Source organism: Tasmannia lanceolata, unplaced genomic scaffold, assembly GCF_043159265.1.
Source record: "Tasmannia lanceolata isolate RefF3 unplaced genomic scaffold, GAP_Taslan_0.1 ptg000024l, whole genome shotgun sequence".
NCBI lineage: Eukaryota > Viridiplantae > Streptophyta > Magnoliopsida > Canellales > Winteraceae > Tasmannia > Tasmannia lanceolata.
In genome coordinates, this window is record NW_027518701.1 from 8,193,586 (window position 1) to 8,216,179 (window position 22,594).

A 22,594-nucleotide genomic window follows, 5' to 3' on the forward strand; every position below is an offset into this window, starting at 1 on the left:
TTTTTTTTTTTTTTTTTTTTTTTTTTTTTTTTTGTTTTTGAATGGGAGGAGAACAGAGTTACATGTGATATTTTGAGTTGCAACTTAACCAATCATGATCCAATGCATGAACATAGATGACTTTCCGAGGGTTTTGATGATGGCGCAAGGCCAAAGTTTTAAGTATCTTAATTTAGGGTGATAGTACCGACTCCCCCTTGAAATGAAGTGGGCTATGGGTACCAATTGAGTGATTTTTAGAGTTAGGGTTGGATCATCAAAAACCATGTAGTCACAATCAAAATATGAGATATATATATACAAAGATAATTATGTCTTCTATTCATGCTTCATGTGCAAACTCTTTCATTTGATCTAGACTCCAAATGTTGAGTCCACTCCTAAGGTCACAAAATCGATCCTCATTAAGGGGTTTTGTGAAGATATCCGCCAATTGTTCATTGGTGTGGATGTACTTAATTTCAATATCCCCTTTTTGAGAATGATCTCTTAAGAAATGATGCCTTACCTCTATGTGCTTAGTCCTAGAATGTTGAATTGGATTTTTTGTCAAGTTGATGGCGCTTGTATTATCACAATGGATTGGAACATTACTAAATGCAAGATTATAGTCCATGAGAGTGTTCTTCATCCATAGGATTTGTGCACAACAAGCGCCGGCCGCAATGTATTCTGCTTCGGTTGTAGACAAGGCTACCGAGTTTTGTTTTTTGCTAAACCAGGACACTAGAGACCTTCCTAGAAATTGACAAGTGCCACTTGTGCTTTTTCTATCAATTCTACAACCGGCAAAGTCGGCATCCGAAAATCCTACTAGATTGAATTCATTCGATCGTTCATACCATAATCCTAAAGAAGGAGTTCCTTTGAGATATTTGAATATCCTCTTAACGGCACTCAAATGAGACTCTTTAGGACCCGATTGAAACCTAGCACAAATGCACACGCTAAACATTATATCCGGCCGACTAGCGGTCAAATATAATAGACTTCCTATCATTCCTCTAAACTTTTTCTCATCAACCGGTTTCCCACTTTCATCCTTTTCTAATTTGGTGGAAGTGCTCATAGGAGTTGGCTTGATTTGAGAGCTATCCATGCCAAATTTCTTAAGGAGTTCCTTAGTATACTTCTCTTGGTTGATGAAAATTCCATTTTTACATTGTTTGATTTGAAGTCCTAGGAAATAGGTAAGCTCTCCCATCATACTCATCTCAAACTCTTTTTGCATGGATTGTGCGAATTCTTCACACATCTTATCATTGGTAGCACCAAATATTGTATCATCTACATAGACTTGAACAATAAGCATATCTTTTCCTTTTCTTTTAATAAACAAGGTTTTGTCAACCGTGCCCATTTGAAAGCCACTCTCTAATAGGAAGGAGCTAAGCCTCTCATACCAAGCTCTAGGAGCTTGCTTTAGACCATACAAGGCTTTGTCCAACCTATATACGTGATTAGGGTATTTGAAATCCTCAAAACCGGGAGGTTGTTCAACATAAACTTCCTCCATAATATACCCATTTAGGAATGCACTCTTCACATCCATTTGATATAACTTAAAGTTTTTATGGGATGCAAATGCAAGTAGCATCCTTATGGCTTCCAATCTAGCAACCGGAGCAAAGGTCTCATCATAATCGATACCTTCCTCTTGGTTGTAACCTTGGGCTACCAATCTAGCTTTATTCCTTTGAATATCTCCATGCTCATCGAGTTTGTTTCTAAACACCCATTTAGTCCCAATAACCGGGTGATCACTAGGCCTAGGAACTAACCTCCATACTTGGTTTCTCTCAAATTGGTTTAGTTCCTCATTCATAGCAATCATCCAAAATTCATCCTTTTCAGCTTCTTTTATGGACTTGGGTTCTATTTGGGAGATAAAGGCCATGTTGGCACAAACATTCTTATAGTGAGATCTTGTCTTAACTCCTTGTGAGGTTTCACCTATGATTTGAGTAGAGGGGTGACTAGACATGATTCTACTATGTTTAGGAAGACTTTCTACTTCAAGTTCTTCTATAGGTTGACCTTCTAAATTAAGATTTTCTAAGGGTTGGACAATGGACTCTACTTGACTAAGAGGCTCTAGAAGATTGACACCATCATCATCTTCATTAATGACATTAGGAGGTTCAAATGACTCGTCAAATTTGACATGCACGGATTCTTCCACAATTTGAGTTCTTTTGTTATAGACTCTATAGGCTTTACTATGGGTTGAATAGCCTAAGAAGATACCTTCATCGGATTTTGAATCAAACTTATGCAAGGTGTCTTTCATGTTTAATATAAAACATTTACAACCAAAGACTTTGAAATAGCTAACTTTGGGGGGTGTTCCACTCCATAGTTCATAAGGTGTTTTGTTAAGGTGAGGTCTAATGAGCACTCTATTTAAAATATAGCAAGCCGAGTGAACGGCTTCCGCCCAAAAGTTTCTTGGAACATTGTGCTCATTTAACATAGTTCTAGCCATTTCAATAATAGATCTATTTTTCCTTTCAACTACCCCATTTTGTTGGGGAGTTCTTGGAGCCGAGAAATTGTGCTTGATTCCATTTTCATTGCAAAAGGTATCAAACTCAAAGTTCTCAAACTCGGTTCCATGATCACTTCTAATTTCATTTATGAAAACCCCTTGTTCATTTTGAATTCGCTTGCACAAGTTGACAAATTTCTTGAAGGTTTCATCTTTACTAGTTAAGAATAACACCCAAGTGAATCGAGAGTAGTCATCAACAATCACATATACATATCTACTTCCTCCTCTACTACTAGTCTTCATGGGACCAAATAGGTCCATATGAAGGAGTTGGAGTGGACAAGAGGTAGATAATACACTTATGGGTTTAAAAGAGTTTTTAGCATGTTTTCCATGAATGCAAGCACTACAAACTTTATCTCTAATGTATTTGAGTTTAGGTAACTCTCTCACAAGATTCTTAGAAGATAATCTTGAAATTAAATCCATATGAGCATGACCAAGTCTCCTATGCCATAACCAAGGGTTATCATCCATGGCGGAGAGACATTGGATGTTTTGATTTTCAAGGTCTTCTAATGCTAATGAATACATATTGCCATCTCTATATGCAACAAATTCAACATCATTATTCTTGGAATTCAAAATTTTACATCTATCTTTTTCAAAAAGAACTTTGTGACCAAGATCACATAGTTGACTAATGCTTATTAAATTAAATGAAAGACCGTCAACGAGCAAAACATGTTCAACCTTAATGTCCTTAATTTTAATGGTACCTTCACCGAGGATTTTGCTTCTTGTATCATCCCCAAAGGTGACATTTCCTTGATGACTCATGGTGACAAAGGCGAACTTGCTTACATCTCCCGTCATGTGCCTTGAGCAACCGCTATCCAAAAACCATTTGTCCTTTGAGGGTTTTCCTTTCAAGCACACCTACAAGAATCAAAGCTCATGTTGAAGTTTTAGGTACCCACTTTTTCTTGGGTCCTTCAAGGTTAGCAACATCATAAAGCTCATTCTTTTTAACCCACATAAATTTTGTTGCTTTTGATTTCTTAACATTGCATGCAAACCTTAAGTGTCCTATTCTACCACAATAGTGACAAGTGGGAATAAAGGCACTAGTGTTAGCATGGATGTAGGAGAAATTTCCTATAGCTTTATTTTTGAATGAGGCTTTTCCTTTAGAAAAGGGTTGGTAACCAAGACCATTTTTTTCTAGAGAGACAAGCTTATTTTCAAGAATTTCATCTAGTTTATTTTTGCCACATGAGAATTTTTTAAATGTCAAATCAAGTTCTTTGCATTTCAAAATAAGTTTCTCATTTTCTTCTTTTAAGCTTTTGTTTTCAAAGATTAATTTGTCTACTTCTTCATTCAAAGCTTTGTTTTCCAAAAACAATTTTTCACTTGTATTGGTTTGCAAATCGAATTCCTTTTTCATGAACCCAAAATCCCTAGTGACATTTTGTAAGGACTTTTTCATTGTTTTGTTTTTGGCGAGTTGTAAATCCAAATTTTCATGAAGTTTTTCACAAGCAAAAATTAGTTCATCATTAGAGAATTCATGAGATAAATCATCAACATCATTTACCTCGGATAAGGAGATGTCTTGTGTTACATCGGCGAGTCCCATGAAGCAAAGGTCATCTTCATCCTTTCCGTTGGATTCATTTCCGGATGAAGCGCTCCCTTCATCCCAAGCCGCCGCACACAAAGCCTTTTTGCCATGTCTTCTATTCTTCCTATCCTTGTCATTGTTGTTGATGAGTGGGCAATTTGGCCGTATATGACCAACCTTGTTGCACTTATAGCATCTCATCTCCTCTTTGTTTGAGGGTCTATTTCTTCCTTGGCTAGAGTTGCCTCCTTTCTTGAATTTGAGAAATTTCTTGAATCTCTTGGTGAAGAGAGCAAGATCGTCTTGTGTGTCTTCTTCACTCTCTTCCTCTTCACTCTCAACTCTTGCTTTGAAAGCTATTCCTTTCCTTTTTGTATCTTCCTTTTGTTTGTTTAAGGTTTCTCTTCCTTTTAAAATCATTTCATAAGTTGTTAAGGAACCTATTAAGTCTTCTAAGCCCATTTTTGATACGTCTTTTGCTTCTTCAATGGCGGTGACCTTGGGATCCCAATCTTTAGGTAAAGACCTAAGTATTTTGGTAACTAAGTCCTTGCTAGACAATTGTTTACCTAAGGATCTCAACCCATTTGTTATGTTTGTGAACCTAGTATGCATTTCGGCAATGGTTTCATTTGGGTCCATCATGAATAGCTCATACTCTCTAAAGAGAAGATTCATCTTGGACTCTTTCACTTGATTTGTCCCTTCATGAGCTACCTCTAGCATATCCCAAATCTCCTTAGCGGTTTCAAGAGTAGAAACTCGATTGAACTCCTCGGGAGATAAGGCACAAATCAAGGCATTCATTGCTTTTGCATTGATAGTGGATTCTCTTCTTTCATTTTCATCCCATAGTTCCATATCAACACTAGGTTCATTATATCCATTTTGGATACTTCTCCAAACATCAAAATCCAAAGATTTTAAAAACACTCTCATTCTAGCTTTCCAATATGGATAGTTTGAGCCATTGAAGAAGGGAGGTCTAGTGGTGGATTGCCCCTCATTGCTATGAGAAAAGGTTGCCATTTGAATCTTTCCCTTGTAGGTTTTCAAAGAGAATTCCTATGTAAGAGCCTATGCTCTGATACCAAGTGAAATTCCACTTAGCAACCCAAGAGGGGGTGAATTGGGTTTCTTTTCAAATTTTAAGAATTTTGAAAACTTAGATTGCACTAGTTTTAGATTGAATAGGAAATCAAAAATAGTATTCAAAGCAATAGTGAAAACTTACCACACAAGAAGAGGTGAAGAGGCAAAGAAGCTTTGACACCAAGATTTTTATAGTGGTTCGGTCTTATCTCAAGACCTACTCCACTCTTCTCAAGTTACTCTCCTTGAGGATTCCACTATCTTCTCCAAGGAACTTAAATACGGCGTTCCTTCCGCCTTGTACAAATCGAGCTCTACGCTCCAAGGGTCTTCTACGGCGCCCTTTGTGCCAAATACAAAGAAGATGAAATGAAAAAGCTTGCTTGCCTCTAGATAGGCTAATTTAAGGTAAAGCTCACTCACTCTCACAAGAACAAGATTGAACAAGTGAAGGTCCTAAGGTCTCTCAAGAATAATCTAAGGTAAATGGCACAAGAGAGAGATGGAGAGTGAAGATCTTCAAGAGAAGGAGAACAAATGACTTTTTGTGCTCTTGAAATCTTTGTAATGTCCTTAGGTAGAAAACCCAAGAGTCCCTAAGTTCATATAAATAGAGGGGACAAAAAAAGACAAAATATTCGCACCCCAACGGTCGTCTCGGACTCCGGGCTCGGAGCTCCGAGCGGCTAATTTTTTGAACCTGGAACAATTCTCGGAGTTCCGAGAATTTTCTCGGAGTTCCGAGCTCGGAGCTCCGAGAATATTCTCGGAGTTCCGAGAAGCCTACGGCCAGCAGATTTTCCTTATGTTTTGCTGATTTTGTTTGGGCTTTTGGAACTTTGATTTTTCAAGATAAATGGAGTGTCATGAGGGTCCAACAATGTTGAGACACCACTATGAACATTCACAAACCCATTAAATTCTATCTAGGTTGATTTTAACTCTCCTTTGTGCCATAGACCTAGACTAAACATTGAGGACCGTTTACATTCTAAATTTACTTGGTCTTCAATCTTGTTGGCACCTTGTAGAGGCTTTGACATGTCTTCACTCAACTCCATTGATGCTTGAGTTGATTTGCCATTCTTGTGCTTGAGTTCAACCTCGAGTTCAACCTTGTCATGCACTCTTGAGGATGGTACACTGTGAACATTATAACTTTGCCAATGGAAATCATTAGTGTATAAAACCTTTAAAACAAATTTAGTTTGTTAATCATCAAAACAATTCAATAGGAGTACTTGTTGAACCCTTGGGCTAACAGAGTACCACCACCACCATGCTACAAGAGCCGAACAGTCAGAAGTAGGGCGGGAGGGAATCTCGCTAACGCACTGCTAAGCTCTAAAGTAAGTCTCGCGCAACGAAGGAATGTTCCCAGAACCAAGAATCTAATGGCGCAGATGGGTAAACTCTGGGCCTAGGCTCTCAAGATAGTGCACCACTCGAATCTGTTTTCGTTGATGTCGGAGAACATTAATATCAGAAGTGAGTGGCAGAAAGACATCAAAATGCTGACATAAAGAGATGAACTTCCCGTAATGAGTCTCAAGAGACATGTCGCCACGACGGAGCTGTATCCACTCAGAGTAAGTGGAACATATACGAGTGATGTTCTCAACCTCAGAATATGTCGCTGCAGTATGATCCCAGATCTCCTTCACTGTCGGAAGAAGAATCAGAGTAGAATAAATATCAGGAGTCATACTCTGCCATAGAAGACTTCGTATCAATGCATCTTCCTGCTCCCAGCGAGTATACGTAGGATCCTTAGGCGAAGGAGGATCCTCACGAGGGAAACGGACTTTGCCTCTCCCAAGTAGGTAAGTCTCAATTGCAACCTTCCACGGTAAATAGTTGGTTCCATCAAACTTGGCAATATTCAACTGTGGGTAAGAATTTTCCACAGGTGCCAAGTGAGAAGAAGAAGAAGAAGAAGAAGGGGCCGAGGTTGTGGTAGAGGCACTGACTTCAGTGGTCATGCCAATGGAGAGATCAACAATGACGGGAGGATCCATAACGACAACGAATATAGACGAACAAAGAAACCACTGCCAACGACAACAGCAAATAGATAGGAGAGAAAGATAGGCAGAACCAACTAATCAATAGAAATAGTCATATGACGATGTCAAAGGTGCAAGACATGAGTATAGAGAAACCCATAAAGAACCAGGAAGATGCTGAAAGAGAAATGGAGAAGAGGATTAAAGAAGATCAGCACATTGAGCAAAGAAAAACAATGAAATGCAAGACCAGAAAATAGATTAGGGTTTAAAAGAGGGTTTTAGAGGGTATAATAGGTGGAGCAGGTTGGGTTTGAAGGGAGGGGGGGCCGACGGGGTGCTGGGGAGGGCAGGAAGGGGGGCGCGGGGTAAAAGAGAGGAGAAGTAGCAGTACTGTCGCGATACTGTAGCGGCACTGTAGCAGTACTGTAGCGGATTAGGGTTAGGTCAGGGTTAGGGTTAGGGTTAGGTTAGAGAGAGGGAGAAGGGTTAGGGTTAGGTTTAGGGTTGATGGAGAAGATAGAGGGTAAAGGTTTTCCTAGGGATCAGAAACCCTAGGGCTTTGATACCATGTTGCAAAAGAGATTAGAGAGAAGGTGTGTGAGTTGGGTGTCTCCCCCTCACCCTTTTATTAATATAATAAAAGCTGTACAATAACTTCAATGACTAAAATGCCCATAGGCATATAGGCTTGTTCTAACAATGACAAACTTTCGGATGACCCACCTGGAATGATTGGATTTATGAATTTGAAATTTGAATCCCCTACGGGATCCAACGGTACACCGGGCGAAGAGGTCCGACCCGCCGAGAGACATTCCGTCGGCAAAGACGAATTTTCATCAACAAGTTCAACCCCAATAGAATAGGTTTGGTCATGGATTTTGAGCATAACACCAGAGCCAGGGAAGATCCAACTAGGGGCCAAAATTTTGGCGAAGACAAAACTCATACAATTTCAGTGATAACCTTCCATTTTGGATTCTATTACCTCGCCAAAAAGGCTCCCCAAGTCCTCCACCGTAGAGACAGCCCGCCCAAGCATGCAGGGGAATGCCATAGAAGGGAACCTAGAGAGCTTTCTTTCCCTGAGTAAAGTTCCTAGACCAAGGGGAAAGAGAGAACAGATGATTGTCCAAAGCCACAGAGCCTTTTTCAAGGATTTGATGGGCTTGGGATTCAGATTCGAACATAAAAATGACTTCATCCTGTGACAACGCGGGAGGACAATGTAATGATGGGATTTCCCAGAACTCCTGAGCCCACTTCCAAAGCTCCTGCAGGGTTTCAAGATGGTTTAACTTCTTCCCTATCAAGCAAGCTTTAAGGGAGCCCAATCTCACATCCACTTCCCGATCCGAGATGGATAAGAGTGGAATCCCTGGACTGCAGTGACGAGAGATTTTACCCGAATCTGGCCACAAGTCAACCTCGCCGCCAGGGGATTCCTCATTTCGTGTAATGCAAGGAACCCGTTTTGAGGGGGTTCTGGTCCTACGACACCATCGACATCTGTCCCACCATCTAAAATTTACATATTGGCAGGGGGAGCAGAACCATGAACCAGATCGAAGGTCTTGATTATGGTTAGAACACCCACACGGCTTTATGTGACCCCCATAATTTTAGATTCAATAATAGCTATAAGCTCAACCTTTCTGCCATGGATCAAATCCCTGACCGCCCAGACTTCTGTATCTAACCCCAATCCCCTCACATTCTAGAAACACAACTTCATAATGAAACCAATAGTAGAACATCCCCATAGCATGAGCAAGAACTATTCCAAGTTCTTTGTCCTTCTACCTCGCCTCCTTGTCACCATTTTTCCCACAGGTCTTGCCTCATCCCTAACCTCAGCGTTGAGTATCAACTTCCATGTAGCATCTTCATTCTCTTCATAGTTTACCCCTAGGGCTTTGCCCAATTCCGCCATAGCTTCCTTGTCTTGAAGAGTCGAACCGGCCACAGAGGCCTCTTCATCCTCTGTACTCGGTACCGACTCGCCAGCTTTCCTCATGGCAACCATAACCTGTTCGTGTAACTCCACTTCAAGAGAATCCTGCATGGATTCCGGGATCACCTCCCCATCTGACTCCACACAACAATTTTCCACGGATTCGGTCCCCACCCTAACATCCGGACACTCATTGTTTAGGGTTGCATCGTTCACCAGGCTCGTAGATTCGATTATCACTTCAGGTAGAGATGGATCCGCCAGAGGAGGATACGGATTCGTCATTATAGGCCCCCCATAGGAAGGTCCCGGATATGTAAGCTTTCGTCAATCACCGTCTTCCCCTTATCCTTAGACCAGTCAACCACCACCTCCTTCATTGATCTTCTCCACTTCAGATTGAGAAATTCATGCAAGACATCCTCCCTAGATGGGGACTTCACCACTGTCGCATCACGAGAAGACTCCCCACATCCGGCCAACTTTGTGGTCTCTGACCAGAGGTCCTCCAATAGTCTAAGAGGATTTATCCCTCCGATTCTTACGGTAACCGCCACCAGTTCTCTTACTCCTCCTATAGACCGGATGATTTGGTTTTAAGAGTCATTTAGTCAGACTCGTCCTACCTATTCCAGCCGGTGACCAATTCCTTCCCTTCTTTCGATGGACGTGTCTGTCATGCATGATGGGCATTACGTGTGGCTGCGATTTATCCCCACGATCTCCTCTATGATCCATTAGTTTATTCTTCCTCCACATTCACTCCCTTGTTAAATCCAATAGTTTATTCTTCCTAAATACCAAAGAGAGGTTCACAGTTACAAATCCATTTTCATTTTTGCTTGTAGGCACTAGTTTTCAAGTTTATGCAGGTTGGAATTCTCATTTCTAGGTAAGTACTGTTTTATGAGTGGAAGGGTTTTGATGAGGGAACTTGTTTGCTATTTTTAAGTCGTGTTTTTTTAGTACATTTGGAAACAAGTTGTTCATATCTGGAACTTAATCTGAAGTGGGCCATTATTCTAGTTTAATTTTCCCTTTTGGGAGTTTGAATGTGCTCCTTCTTGAAATGGGATATAACATAGATTGTGCCTTGGGTTGGTGATGGGAAGATGGAGACTGAATTGAAACATGTTTGGAGGTCAGTGATCAATGCCGCATAGATCATGAAATTATGACCTCAATGTTGTACACTTGGGTGCACTACCACTAGGTAAAATGCCCAACCTCGTTTTTATCTCTTTGTTTGCTAGTAGGCTGCTCCTAGTCGATGTGTTGCTGCCATTTTCAATGCTTACAAGTAGACACTTCTTACTAGTAGATAGTGCCCATAAATCTCATGATAGGTACCCAAAGATTCATATTGAACTTCGATGGGCACTTCTCTTGGGGCAATGAAATGTTGATCTAGTCGCCACCGGAGCCACATTCTTTTTTTACAGATCATCTACTTCTAATATTCATTCACGCTGTGATGGATGCAATTGGTAAGTAGCCTCGTAATAGAAAACCAAGTCAATATGATCCTAAAGATAGGGTTTACTAACTATAACTTAAATCAGTTTGTGGATAAATATATTTCAAGTTGCAATATCATTTTTTGGGTGCTGGAGATGTTATGGTCTTCGGGTGCGTGTTGTTCCTAAGCCGTTAAGAGTTAATATATTTTTTTATCTTTACTGATTCAGTATATGATAATACTGGCAAAAGATACTGCAATCTTGATTATCACCAAAAGATATGGTAGACTGAGAATTGTGGAGACTCCCATCCCTAGAGCAAGAAAGATTTTCCTATAATGGGAATCGTAGATGGAATGTTTCTGATGGAGAAAGACAGAGATTACTAGGCAATCCAAATTACAAGAACAATCTCATTAAATTCAACAGTGAAAGATCCCTTAGCTGTTTTAATGCAACTGCATTTTGATCAAATGGACATACAAATTACAGATGGCTTATTTAAATTTAATGCAAGATCTGGTTATTGGTACAACCATTCCTGCCGATGAGAGAAGCTTAAGCTGTTGGAGAAAGGCATAATTTATCTTTTATACTTTAACACTCCCCCGCACGTGTGGCCCACTTGGCAAACACGTGGCACATGTGGTCCCACTTTGGGCCGACCATCGCATGTGGATTTTGCTATCTGGGAGGTTTGAACTCGAGACCTTTGGCTCTGATACCATGTTAACTAACCAATTTCTCCAAAAGCTTAAGCTGTTGGAGAAAGGCATTATTTATCTTTTGTACTTTAACACAGACTATATAACTGTATCATATTGTAAAACATCTAGATTTCCAAGGAACATAAAGATAGAAAATCAAATAGAATCATGCACATTGTATTCATAGTCCAGTAGTTTCTAAGACAATGAGGAGAGAATGGACTGGAAATCAACAGAAGGTTGAATTCTTACTTTGTTGAGGGGGGAGAGACTTTGGATATGCTTCATCTTTCACATGGAGCATTGACTTGTTGATTTCACCCTGTACCACCTCAATCATTGGTCTGCTAACTGGATTTCCTGCTGCATTGGTGTCATGGAAAACATTCATGGCTTGTGATCTCCGGGTTGTGACTTCGGCCTGAGTGACTGAGAGCTTGTTTTCTTTAAATATGCAGATTACATAAGGCTAAGGCAGTAGGACATCACAATCTTTATTGCAATGTTCCAGACTCGGTTCCCGAATTGTGCTCAAAACCTAAGTTAGTAAAAGCCAATATTGATGACAAAATCCAGCATATATTAATCTGTAACCATCTATACCTATGAAGTTCTTTCAATAGGAGCCTCTAGGCACTGAATTATTTGGTGCCTTGCTGATTCCGAATGAACAGGGCACCCATCTACTTGTCTAATGGTATTCCTGCATTGAATACAATAGAGCAGAAATTATCTAAGAGACTACTAACATTTTAGTTATTAACAGTTCTATAAAAAATTTCTTATAATGTCACATGTATAACTGAGATACTACAATATGTTGTTACTCTGGACAAAATTAAGTTCTGAACGCCACAGTTGCATTTATATGAAAATAGAGACTAATAAAATGCAAGCTTATTTATAAGGTAGCAAAGAAAACCTAAAATTCTTCTGGTCATTCAGCTATGATAGTCATGTGGAAGACAACACACTGCACATCCACTAAAGTGCAAATGGTATCAATGTGCGAATAAAGTACAAAGACTAATCAAATGAAAGCTTATTTGTAAGGTAGCAAAGAAAACCTGAAATTCTTCTGGTCCTTCAGCTATGATAATCACGTGGAAGATAAGACACTGCATATCCACTAAAGTGCAAATAGTGTCAAGGTGCAGATACAATACAAAGATTAATAAAGCTTATCAGTCTTCTTTTTCTGAAATAGATACCACTATCAAATTTCTTAAATAAAAATGAGGATTACAAGTGCACTTCGGAGGGGGAGTGAGTGCCCCTTAAAGAAAGACTAATAAAGCTTATTAGTCTTTATAAGGCTTATTTATAAGGTAGTAAAGAAAACCTTAAAATCTTCTGGTCCTTTAGCCATAATAGTCGTGTGGAAGACAACTCACTGCATATCCACTTAAGTGAAGATAGTATCAAGTAGCAGTTTATGTCTGCCCTTGTCAAAGAAACTGCAGATCCTGTCTCTTCCCATCCAGTTCAATCGATGCATATTCAACAGCAGCCTGGACACCCATTTATCTTCTCAAAGATTGGACACCAAATGCTCTTGTAGTAAGTGACTGGAATAAGGTGTAACACAGGATGATTTGGGGAGTACTCAATCAAAAAATGGCATACACTAAACAACACAACAACGAATCTAACAGTGCATCAAGCTCAAAGATATGCATAGTTTTAATTATAGAAACTTCGACAAAACAAAACAAAAATCACACTTGGTAGAAAAAATTCTTCTCATATATAAAAAAAATAGCTAACAAAAAATTAAATTAGAAAACTCACCCTCCACTAAATGGTGATCCAAGATTTGTCATTGACTATTAACGCAGCTCGGAAGATTTCATCACAAGTAAAAAGATTGCAAAACCGAGTCACCGCGGCCACAAAATGTACTGTTTTTTTTAAACAAAAAGAGTTGGAAAAAATGTTTACTTTGGTTATTATGACATCACTTTCTCTCAATTGTTGCAATGACTAATGTTTTTGTTTTTTAAGGTATTAATATGCTACTTTTGTTATTAAAACATCACTTTCTCTCAACGTGCTTTACATTTGCCCTTCTTCATTCTTCATCCCCCATAACCCCCTCTTCTTTGCAACAACAGAATCTGAGGCAATATTTCTTATTTATTCTTAAACAATTAGTAGGATTTATCAAAGAAAAGACAGTTACATAACTGCCATACAAGTAAACCATCCTTGTCCCATCCTGCAATGATAGTGAAATCGTCTTCAACAATATATCTGATTTCCGAGCAGAAAAAAAAACATGCCAGATTGATGAAATACTAATCCCAAAATCATAAGTAAAAATCTTAATGGATAGCTACTTAGGTGGAATTACATCACATTCCACCCAATGCACATCACGTTGTCTTCGATTCCACATAGAGCAGGTTTTAGGCTTATTGTTAGGTGCTTAAATGACCTTTTAATTAAGTGAAATTTTTTTAAAATAAATCTGAAAAACAATTATGAATAGTTCACGACAATCATTATACCTTGAAAATCTATGTAATTCTTCCAATAATTTGCAATTTTATTTAAAATTTTCCTATATTTCGAAACGAGGATTGACATATCAACCTTATGCATAAAATGGAGAATCCATCTGACCCACAGGGACAAGTGTTGAGTACAAGGTCTGAGAAGTGTAAGTGAATTTCAAACGGTAATTATTCATCACAAATGAGTGTTATTATTTGTCAACAAGTCTTGGCAGTTGTAAAGATCAATTCTGAGTTAAAGTTGTCTAATAACACTAATATAATGCCTAGCTCATTTATATGCCATACTTATGTGTTACCAAGTATGTGCATGCATTCATAATTTCCCATTTTGTACAGAAATTAACAACCTACCTTCAAAAAATACTCATAGAAGGTGTCAAAACTTGTTCCTATCCCAGCATCCTGCAATGCAACCAAATACATAAGAATGTAAGAAATGAACAAAGGGCAGAGCCCTTAAATAAAAACTGAGGTATTATCAAAGCATACATGCCTCATATGAAAATAGAATTTCATATGCCACTAATTTACCAATTTAATCAATTTGATAATATACTCTATTAATCTAAGCACGTATTGTTAATTACAGATCATCTGGCTATATAGTAATTCAATTTTAGTGAAAGGATCCAGTCATGTCAAAATTTATTAACAATTTTATCATTTAATTAATTCTGTGAATGTATATTATCTAAATAGCAAGCAAGCAAGAGCATCTCCAAGTTTCAACTTAAATTGGTCTGAAAACTTAAAGTGGTTCCAACAAGTTTCAACTAGTTTTGGAACTGTACACATTAATAATGCCTACTGCCTAAGAATACCATGATAATATATTTTACAAGATACTTTGTTCACCGAAAATGCTCAACCATCTGATAAAGCTACTAAAACATCTTGTCTAGTAATGATCATATTGACATGCAAATGTATAACATGATCACAAAAACTGCCCATGACTTTTTCGTTTGAATATTGTGCGAGAAAAGATTGTTACTAAAGCCGGATCATGACTGTCTAGCAACGGTGGTTCTTTGTATTGGCAAAAGCTTGTGCTTCCAAGGCTCGACGTCATTGATGGGTGACTGATCAAACTTTGTGATCTTCATGGTATATTGTTGGAAAGCAAGAACTTATCAAATTCCTAAGAGAGGTATACTGTTGATTATCTAAACATATGATTTTTTTCTAACACGGAAAGAACACTTCATTCCACCTGGCTTTGTTGTTGGTTTCAAATTTACAATCATTTAGTCTATTAGTTTAGCAACAAAAAATCTGCATTGGTATGCCTTGCTCTAGGAAGAGAAATTTTTGCAGCCACTTTCTAGCATATTTCGGCATCAATAAATTTCATTGTAGGCTACAGTAGAAACCCACTGATTTTCATGACCCCCACATTCTTAAGGCCTCAATTATCTGAAAAAATGCCTACTAACAACCACAAAAAGCAAACTACTACCAAATTTGCAAGCATGAAAAGCAATTAAACAAGTATTGAAAAATAAAAAATACCAGTTCTAAAATGCCAGTTCTAAAATGAAACCCTGATCATTTTGAGGTTGAAAACCCCATATTGTAGGGGTGCAAATTTGGCCCTGTCAGCCCTGACCCACCCTGAGCCCGAACAGGGCTAGGCTGGATTTTCCAATCCTGAGCGGGGGTGAGGGTTCATCTTTTAGGCCCTGACTCAGGGTCGGGTTGGGTTCAAGGTAATACCTCGGGTCAACCCGACCCAGGCCGACCCTAAGTTTTCTATTATAGAATTGAACCATCTGTGCATGTTTCTTTTGCTAATGTTTCTTTTGCTAATGTTTTCTATTATCTTGGATTGATGTTTCTTTAAATTATTATTATTAATTGTCTCTGCTGCCCATCTTGTTGCTGAATTCATAGTCTTATTTTGTTCCCTTTCTCCGTTTATTGATCATTTTGTTCTATATGATATATGGTTGCTTTATTTTTGGCACTCTTAACTGCTATTTGCACTAGGGTCAATTAGGGCCAGCCCGGCCCTGCCCGACCCAATCAGGGTGGGCCAGGGCTGAACTGAGCCCTGTAAGGCGGTGTAGACACCCCATTTTGACCGAACCCTTATATACCTTGTTTGAGCAAAATCCTATCAAATCAAAGATTTAGGGTCCTAAATTACACCTTAAGGTAGGTTAGGGTCCCAGCTAAGCCCCTTCAAAATTTCGTCGAAATCCGTCGAGGTTTGCCTAGCCAACGAGTGTAATTCGGGAGATAGTGTATATATAGTGTAGCAGAAGGGGAATGGTTTATCCAGTTTAAGGGTTGTCCAATTAATATATTTTGCAGTTGGGGGTTGTCCTGGGCAATTAAAAGGCCCGAATTTATCCTTTTAATTTTTACTAAACAATTTTCCCGAGACCATCTGTCAACTAATCGAAACAAGTGTAAATGTAACATAGGGGGGTCTCCAAGACAACTTAAGGGTTAAAAAAATCATGGGATTTTTCTATAAATAAAAGGCAAGGGCCCTCATTTTTGCTAATCTAGGGTTTTGCTAATCTTAGAGAGAGAGAGAAAGGGAATCTTAAGTTACAAACCCTCTCCGGTCATCTTCTCCGGCGAGATCGTCGGAGCTCCGGCCGGTGTAATACTTCCGTCCGACCACCACTTTCAGTGTCTTTGTTAACTTCTTCTTCGTTTGATACATATTGGCTGGATGTGTTTTTGGTAAATCTATTTTCTCTAAACCCTAACTTCTTAATTTTCTTTTCTACTTCTTTTTCTCTATTTTTCATCCGTTTACAGCCTATCATCATCTCTGTTCTCAAGTCTAACTTCAATTAGCTACCAGATTGTTTTCACATTCATCTTCCTAGCATAACAGATTTTAAAACCCTCTTTGCTATCTCTAATTATTACAGAAACCCTAGATCATGACTAATACGTCACATTGTCTCCAAGCTCTGCTTGCCAAACTTTTGTTGTTGCTAACATCATTGATCGTTGCTAGCAATCTGTTGTAATATGATCCGTTGATAATCCCCTTTAACAAACTTTTACAATAGGATCCTGTGATCTTGTTGTCGTCTCTGGCCAGCCACATTATTTCTTATCTCCATTCATAGAAATCATAGATTCTGTGAAGAATTTCATAGAGTTTTCTTTTGGGCGGATGATGAAAGATACAAGAATGGAAGAAATAAGTCATTTTCTGCTCCTAATTCCTTTTCTCAGTTAAGTTATTTAACTTTAATCTCTGTATGTTGCTCGATTTTTTTTTATTACTCGATTTTTTTCCTTGTTGTTGGAAACATCAATATCCATTGATTTAAAAGGGAATTCCTAGATTAGTGCTTTCAATTTATAACATTGCATAGGAGCAGCTTGTTCACTCCATTGGGGATAGTTTGCACAAGTACACAAAAACCAATTGTAGAAGATAGGATTTATATATAATTAGTTTGGGGCAGCGTTTCTTACTGAACAAGTAAATTGTTCTTTCATAATGGGCATGAATTGCAGGTAGATTGATAGCTCAAGCTTCATATAATTCATTTCGTTGGTTGTTTATGACTATTTTGTTTTGAAAGGCTATTAATAGTCTGTCATTAAATCTCAGTTTTTTATGGTCAGTCAACATTAGTAGGATGGACAAAGTCCAAAAACATGGGTGGTGTCCAAGATGGAATGGTTGTGTACATTCCCTATTCATGTGGATTTGATAGAACGGTTGTTTACGAATTAAATAATTTGCAGTTTTTCTTATCATAATAAATTTTGATTCTTGTGCACATAGATGGTTTGTATCTTGGTAGGCTTCTGGGTAGTTAAATTTTTGAAGTAGATGTCTTAAATGTTGGCTTGTATATACTATCTTCCCTTTTGGATAATAATGCTATTGTGTGTCATCGCTTATGTTAGTACAATATGATTCATTGAGTTAAATAACTACCTAGGCCTAAATCACAATTGCTATGTAGTTCATTTTGTTCTATTCCTAAACTTTGTTAGTTATGGCAGTCAGTTGAAAATTGTAATAAGTGTAATAACTTTTCTTTATGGTTAAAGAAAAATAAGGGTGGAGCTATGGTTGTGATATAGAGGGCTGATGTCCACACTAACTATCTTTGAATGATGACACCCTTGATTTTGTCAGCCCTCACATCCTTATGATAATGGCAGCCCCCCCCCCCATCCTTGATTTTGAAAGCCCACACACACTTTGATATTTACGGCCCTCACTCTTGTGATATTAGCCGCCCTTACACCATTTGTGACAGTGGCAGCCCTCACATAATAGCAGCCCTCACATTTTGATATTGACAAGCCCTCACATATTTATGATATTTGCAGCCCATACCCTTTTGATATTAACAGCCCTTACACTCTTTTTGATAATGACAACCCTCACACCCTTCTGATAATGGGAACTCATAACAGTTGCCTACCTGTTGCCTATCTGTTACCTTTATTGCCTACCTGTTGCCTATATGTTTTCTTTATTGCCTGTCTGTTGCACATCTGTTGCCCAAATTCGAATTTAAATCTCTTGCATATGTACTCAGCCGTGTGTGTCACTCTCACTTGTAAATTCTTCAAAGAAATACTCTTGACGTTTGCTCACTGCATATGACATACCCATGTGTAAAAAAATTTAAACCCAATTACTTCTTGTATATTACTGGATTGGTCTGCAAAAATCTTCATAGGAACAGTTAGGATATTCAATTAGTTTTTTTTGGAGAGTGTGACAAGTATAAAGTTGTAAAGATATCACTTCTTGGGTACTGCATTAGAGAGATGTTCTCTGTTGTAAAGAGGAAATTTTTTTGTGAGATTTTACCCTGTATGTATGAAACTAATAAATGTTTATAGAATGGAACATAGTCTTTTGGGTCACTATTGTTTAGCTCTTCCTGGTTTCTTATTGCACAAGTGAGAGGTACATAGTCTGCTCTAGAGTTGATTTAATTAATACATTGCTTTCACTAGCAGTTGGATTTTTATCCATGATCTTGATCATACAGTACAAATTGAATGCTTTTAGATTTAAACCTTTATCCATTTCTCTTTCTTCATTTTAGGAAACTCTCTAAGTCTTTTAGACATCCCTTTTAGGCTTTAGATTCCATTGTCATTACAAGGCAAGGGCGATGAAGGCGTTAGCCCAAGCCCATCCTTTAGGGGGACTTACTTAGTCTCGATAGTACCCCCTTCTTTCTTCTTCTCTTTATAGAGACTTTTCTAGTCTTTTAGACAGCCCTTAGTCATCATATCCTTTCTCATTGTGAAAAGGGCGATGAAGGCGTTAGCCCAAGCCCATCACTAGGGGACTTGCGCAGTCCAAGTAGCGTTCCCCCCTTGTATTTAGAAGATCTTCTTAACCTTTTTGGTACCCTTGAACAGTAGAATCCCCTCTCATTACAAGGGCAATGAAAGAGCTATCTAGAGCCCTTCTTAGGAGACAGGCCGTGTCTCATTTATCCTAATGGACATCATTCTTTAGGGGAGACAGGCTTTGTCTCTTTTGCTTTACTCGTCACATCTTTTTAGGGAGACATGCTTTGTCTCATTAGATGGTTATTCTCATTTAGGGAGACTCGCCCAGTCTCATCTTTTTCATTTAGGGAGACTCGCCCAGTCTCATCCTTTCTATTAGGAGACTCACCCAGTCTCATTCTCTTGTCGATTCTTCTCTTTTAGGAGACAGGCTATGTCTCATTGATCCTAATGGCCATTTTCATTTGAGAGACAGGCCTTGTCTCATCTGCACACTCTTTCAGAAAAGAGCAGTGTAAGACTTCATTTCTGATTTAGTTTTTCTCCCTTATTTTAGGGTCTAACTCAGTTTTCTTAGGTTTTCATACCTTCTTGGGATTCCTTCCATTCTATCATCTATTTGAGACACGAATTTGCTTGTTTAGGACAACTCTTAGGCTAAAAGGGTTCCGTCTTTTCATCTGACACTTCTCTAGGCTATGGATCTCAGGAGTGTTCTTCTCCTTCTGATTGTCTCTTTGTTTCCCCTTTGGCTAGAAGGGAGAATCCTTTAAAAATTCAAAAACACTTGGAAACTTGAAAATTCAAAAACAACAGAAACAAAAAACCATAAAAATATTCCAAAAGTCTTGAGTTATTAGGAGTAGTTAGGAGAGTTTGTTTTGAACGACGTTGGCTTGATCCTCTTCCACGAGGTACGTAGGCAGCCTGGGATCCTTATCCCCAGTTCAGTCAAACCTTCAAAAATAAACATTTAAAACCTTCAAAAAATATAAAATTCTTCAAAATCTTTTCAAAAAAAAGATCTTCCCCTAGAGTTAGAAGTTTGTCCTAGATGTTTGGGGTGTCTTAGAGTTAGGAGTCTGTCCTGATTGTGTTGATGCTTTGTGTGTCTTGTCGTGTGAGTGTTCCTAGAGTTAAGAAGCCTCGAGTCGTGGTTGGTTAGACACTTAGTCGAGCCGATGGCTAGACTAGGAAACACTTAGTTTACCCATGGTTTTCCTTAAGACACACAGTCTAATTACACATAGAATACATGAATCACCTGCATTAGCTTAAGGTTAACCAACTTGCGTTAGTTAGGGCATATAAGGAGTCCTAAAAAGTTACAATTCACTTGAACTTAAGCAATTGTGCAAAAAGCTTTAAAAATTAGTCGGGTCTAGTCGATCAAGTCTATGATAGCGGTCTTAGATGGTTAGGCATCGTAGTTTAGAATAGGTCACCGAACTACGTCGACTCTGATTCTTTCCGAGGCCGGGATACGTAGAGCAGCCGGGATGGATGGCCATCTTGGTTCGAGTCAAGTATCACATTAAAGTCTAGGGTTTGTCGTGTTGAGTCGTGTGTGGAGTTGAATTGTGCTGTGTGTTTTGTTGTGTTTTCTTACTTTCATGTACAGACCTTATACCTTTAGCTGTAGCATGCATGGGTTTGTCCATCAGAACTTAGACACCAATTAGGTATGACACTCATAACCTAGCTATGTTTAAGTGACATTTCTTTCACTTATCTTTAGTGTGTTCTTGTTATTTTCATCCCCGAGTCATGCATGTTTAGGGAGACATTTTTCTCGAGGATATCCGTTCCCATTTCACATGATTTTCGTCCAAAACTCATCAAAATCAATAAATAAATGGCATAAGAGACCAGGTGCTTGCACTTGGGCGGATGAGGTGTTCTTCGGACCTTCCAAATTCGTAACTAGGCACAAACCTTTTGTATCTTTGGTTATCCATTGTAACAGAGCATAGTATGGGTTCCAGGGCCGACTTCCCTGGATGACGACTCTTCTTTGTTTAAGGTACGTCTCGAATCCGGGCTAGTCCCTGAATCGAGAGGTATCTCACTTTACATCGCCACTCATGCTGTGAGGGGCACTTTTTTTAGAGTTCCTTGGTAGAGCTCTCCTTCACGTGGATGATCTAGAGACTTTCGGGTGCTCGTCCCCCGCCTCTCTCGGATCGGGGTCCACAGGCGGGCAATGGGTTGAGGTTTTTCGGCCCTGACTCAGGGTCAGGGCCGAGATAATGGGATCCAGGGTTGGGCTAGGGTTTTGAAAAACCTGACCCAACCCGACCCTGTTGCAGCCCTACCATATTGTATGTAAAAGTCTATATGTTTATGGGTTAGTGAATTCACTCAGGTACAATTATTTGAAATAATTACAAAGGAGTATATAATCCAAACAATGATAATTTCTAATAAACATAGGAACCACAGAAAGGAAATGTAGATGAAGATATGAGCACCCACAGTGAAGCAAAATGGCATTTGCTAGGCAATTTCACGGATGGCCATTTGGTTCACTTAGTTAAAATATCACGCTGCAAGGAAGGGAATACAAAAGGAACAACACATGATTAGATAAGAAAGGAAAAGAAATGGAATTTACCTCTCATACTAATAATGTAGTTACAAAGACACACCATGGATTAAAAAGATGCTGGAGAGGTGACTTGATGCTTTCTTCCTCCCACTCCAGCCCTTCAAACCATGCGTCTTCTCCCTCAATCCTTTCGAGTTTAGGTGCGCTTTGCAGACCTACCGGAAGTCCCTTTAAATTCGGGCAATAAAGTACAGTAATAGATTGCAAGCAAGGGAAATTGAGAAGTTCGTCCGACCCTACTCCTCTATTCTGGCGGTAGCAGAGACTCCTAAGCTTTGGGAGTTCACTTAAACTTATAATCTGCAATCGAGGCAGCAGGGTGTCCTTATCCACCGCTCCCAATTCCGCATCCTCTTCCTCCACCCTTATTATCTCCTCTATTTCATCACAACGTGCTACTTCGAGAACCACCAATTGTTGAAGCTTCTATGCCAGAGCAGGGGAGAAGAGACATCTCAAGCTATTGCAGTAAGATAAACTGAGGTACCTAAGGTTGTGGAGGGTTCCAGGTGGTGGTATGGCTCCCTTCCATATACTCGTCAGTTTGGGCAGTCTTGTCAAAATCAAAACCTCTAATTTAGAGAGAGGTGATGTAGTAGCAGCATGTCCCTCTTCTGTAATCACCTCCTCATAGTGAAACATCTCTTCCACCTGCTCACATCCTATGACGCTGAGTTCCTCCAAACTTTGCAATCCTAGAAGGTGATGATATGGAAGGATATTTTTTAATTTCCTACACTTGGTGATGATTATTTTTCTCAAGTTTCCTAAGAATCCATGTGGAAGTTGCCCATGAAAGATTTCTCCAACTTATCCTTGACACGTAATTCAAATTGTTGCAATCTCCCAAAAGCATTTTGTGGAATCCGATTAGAGT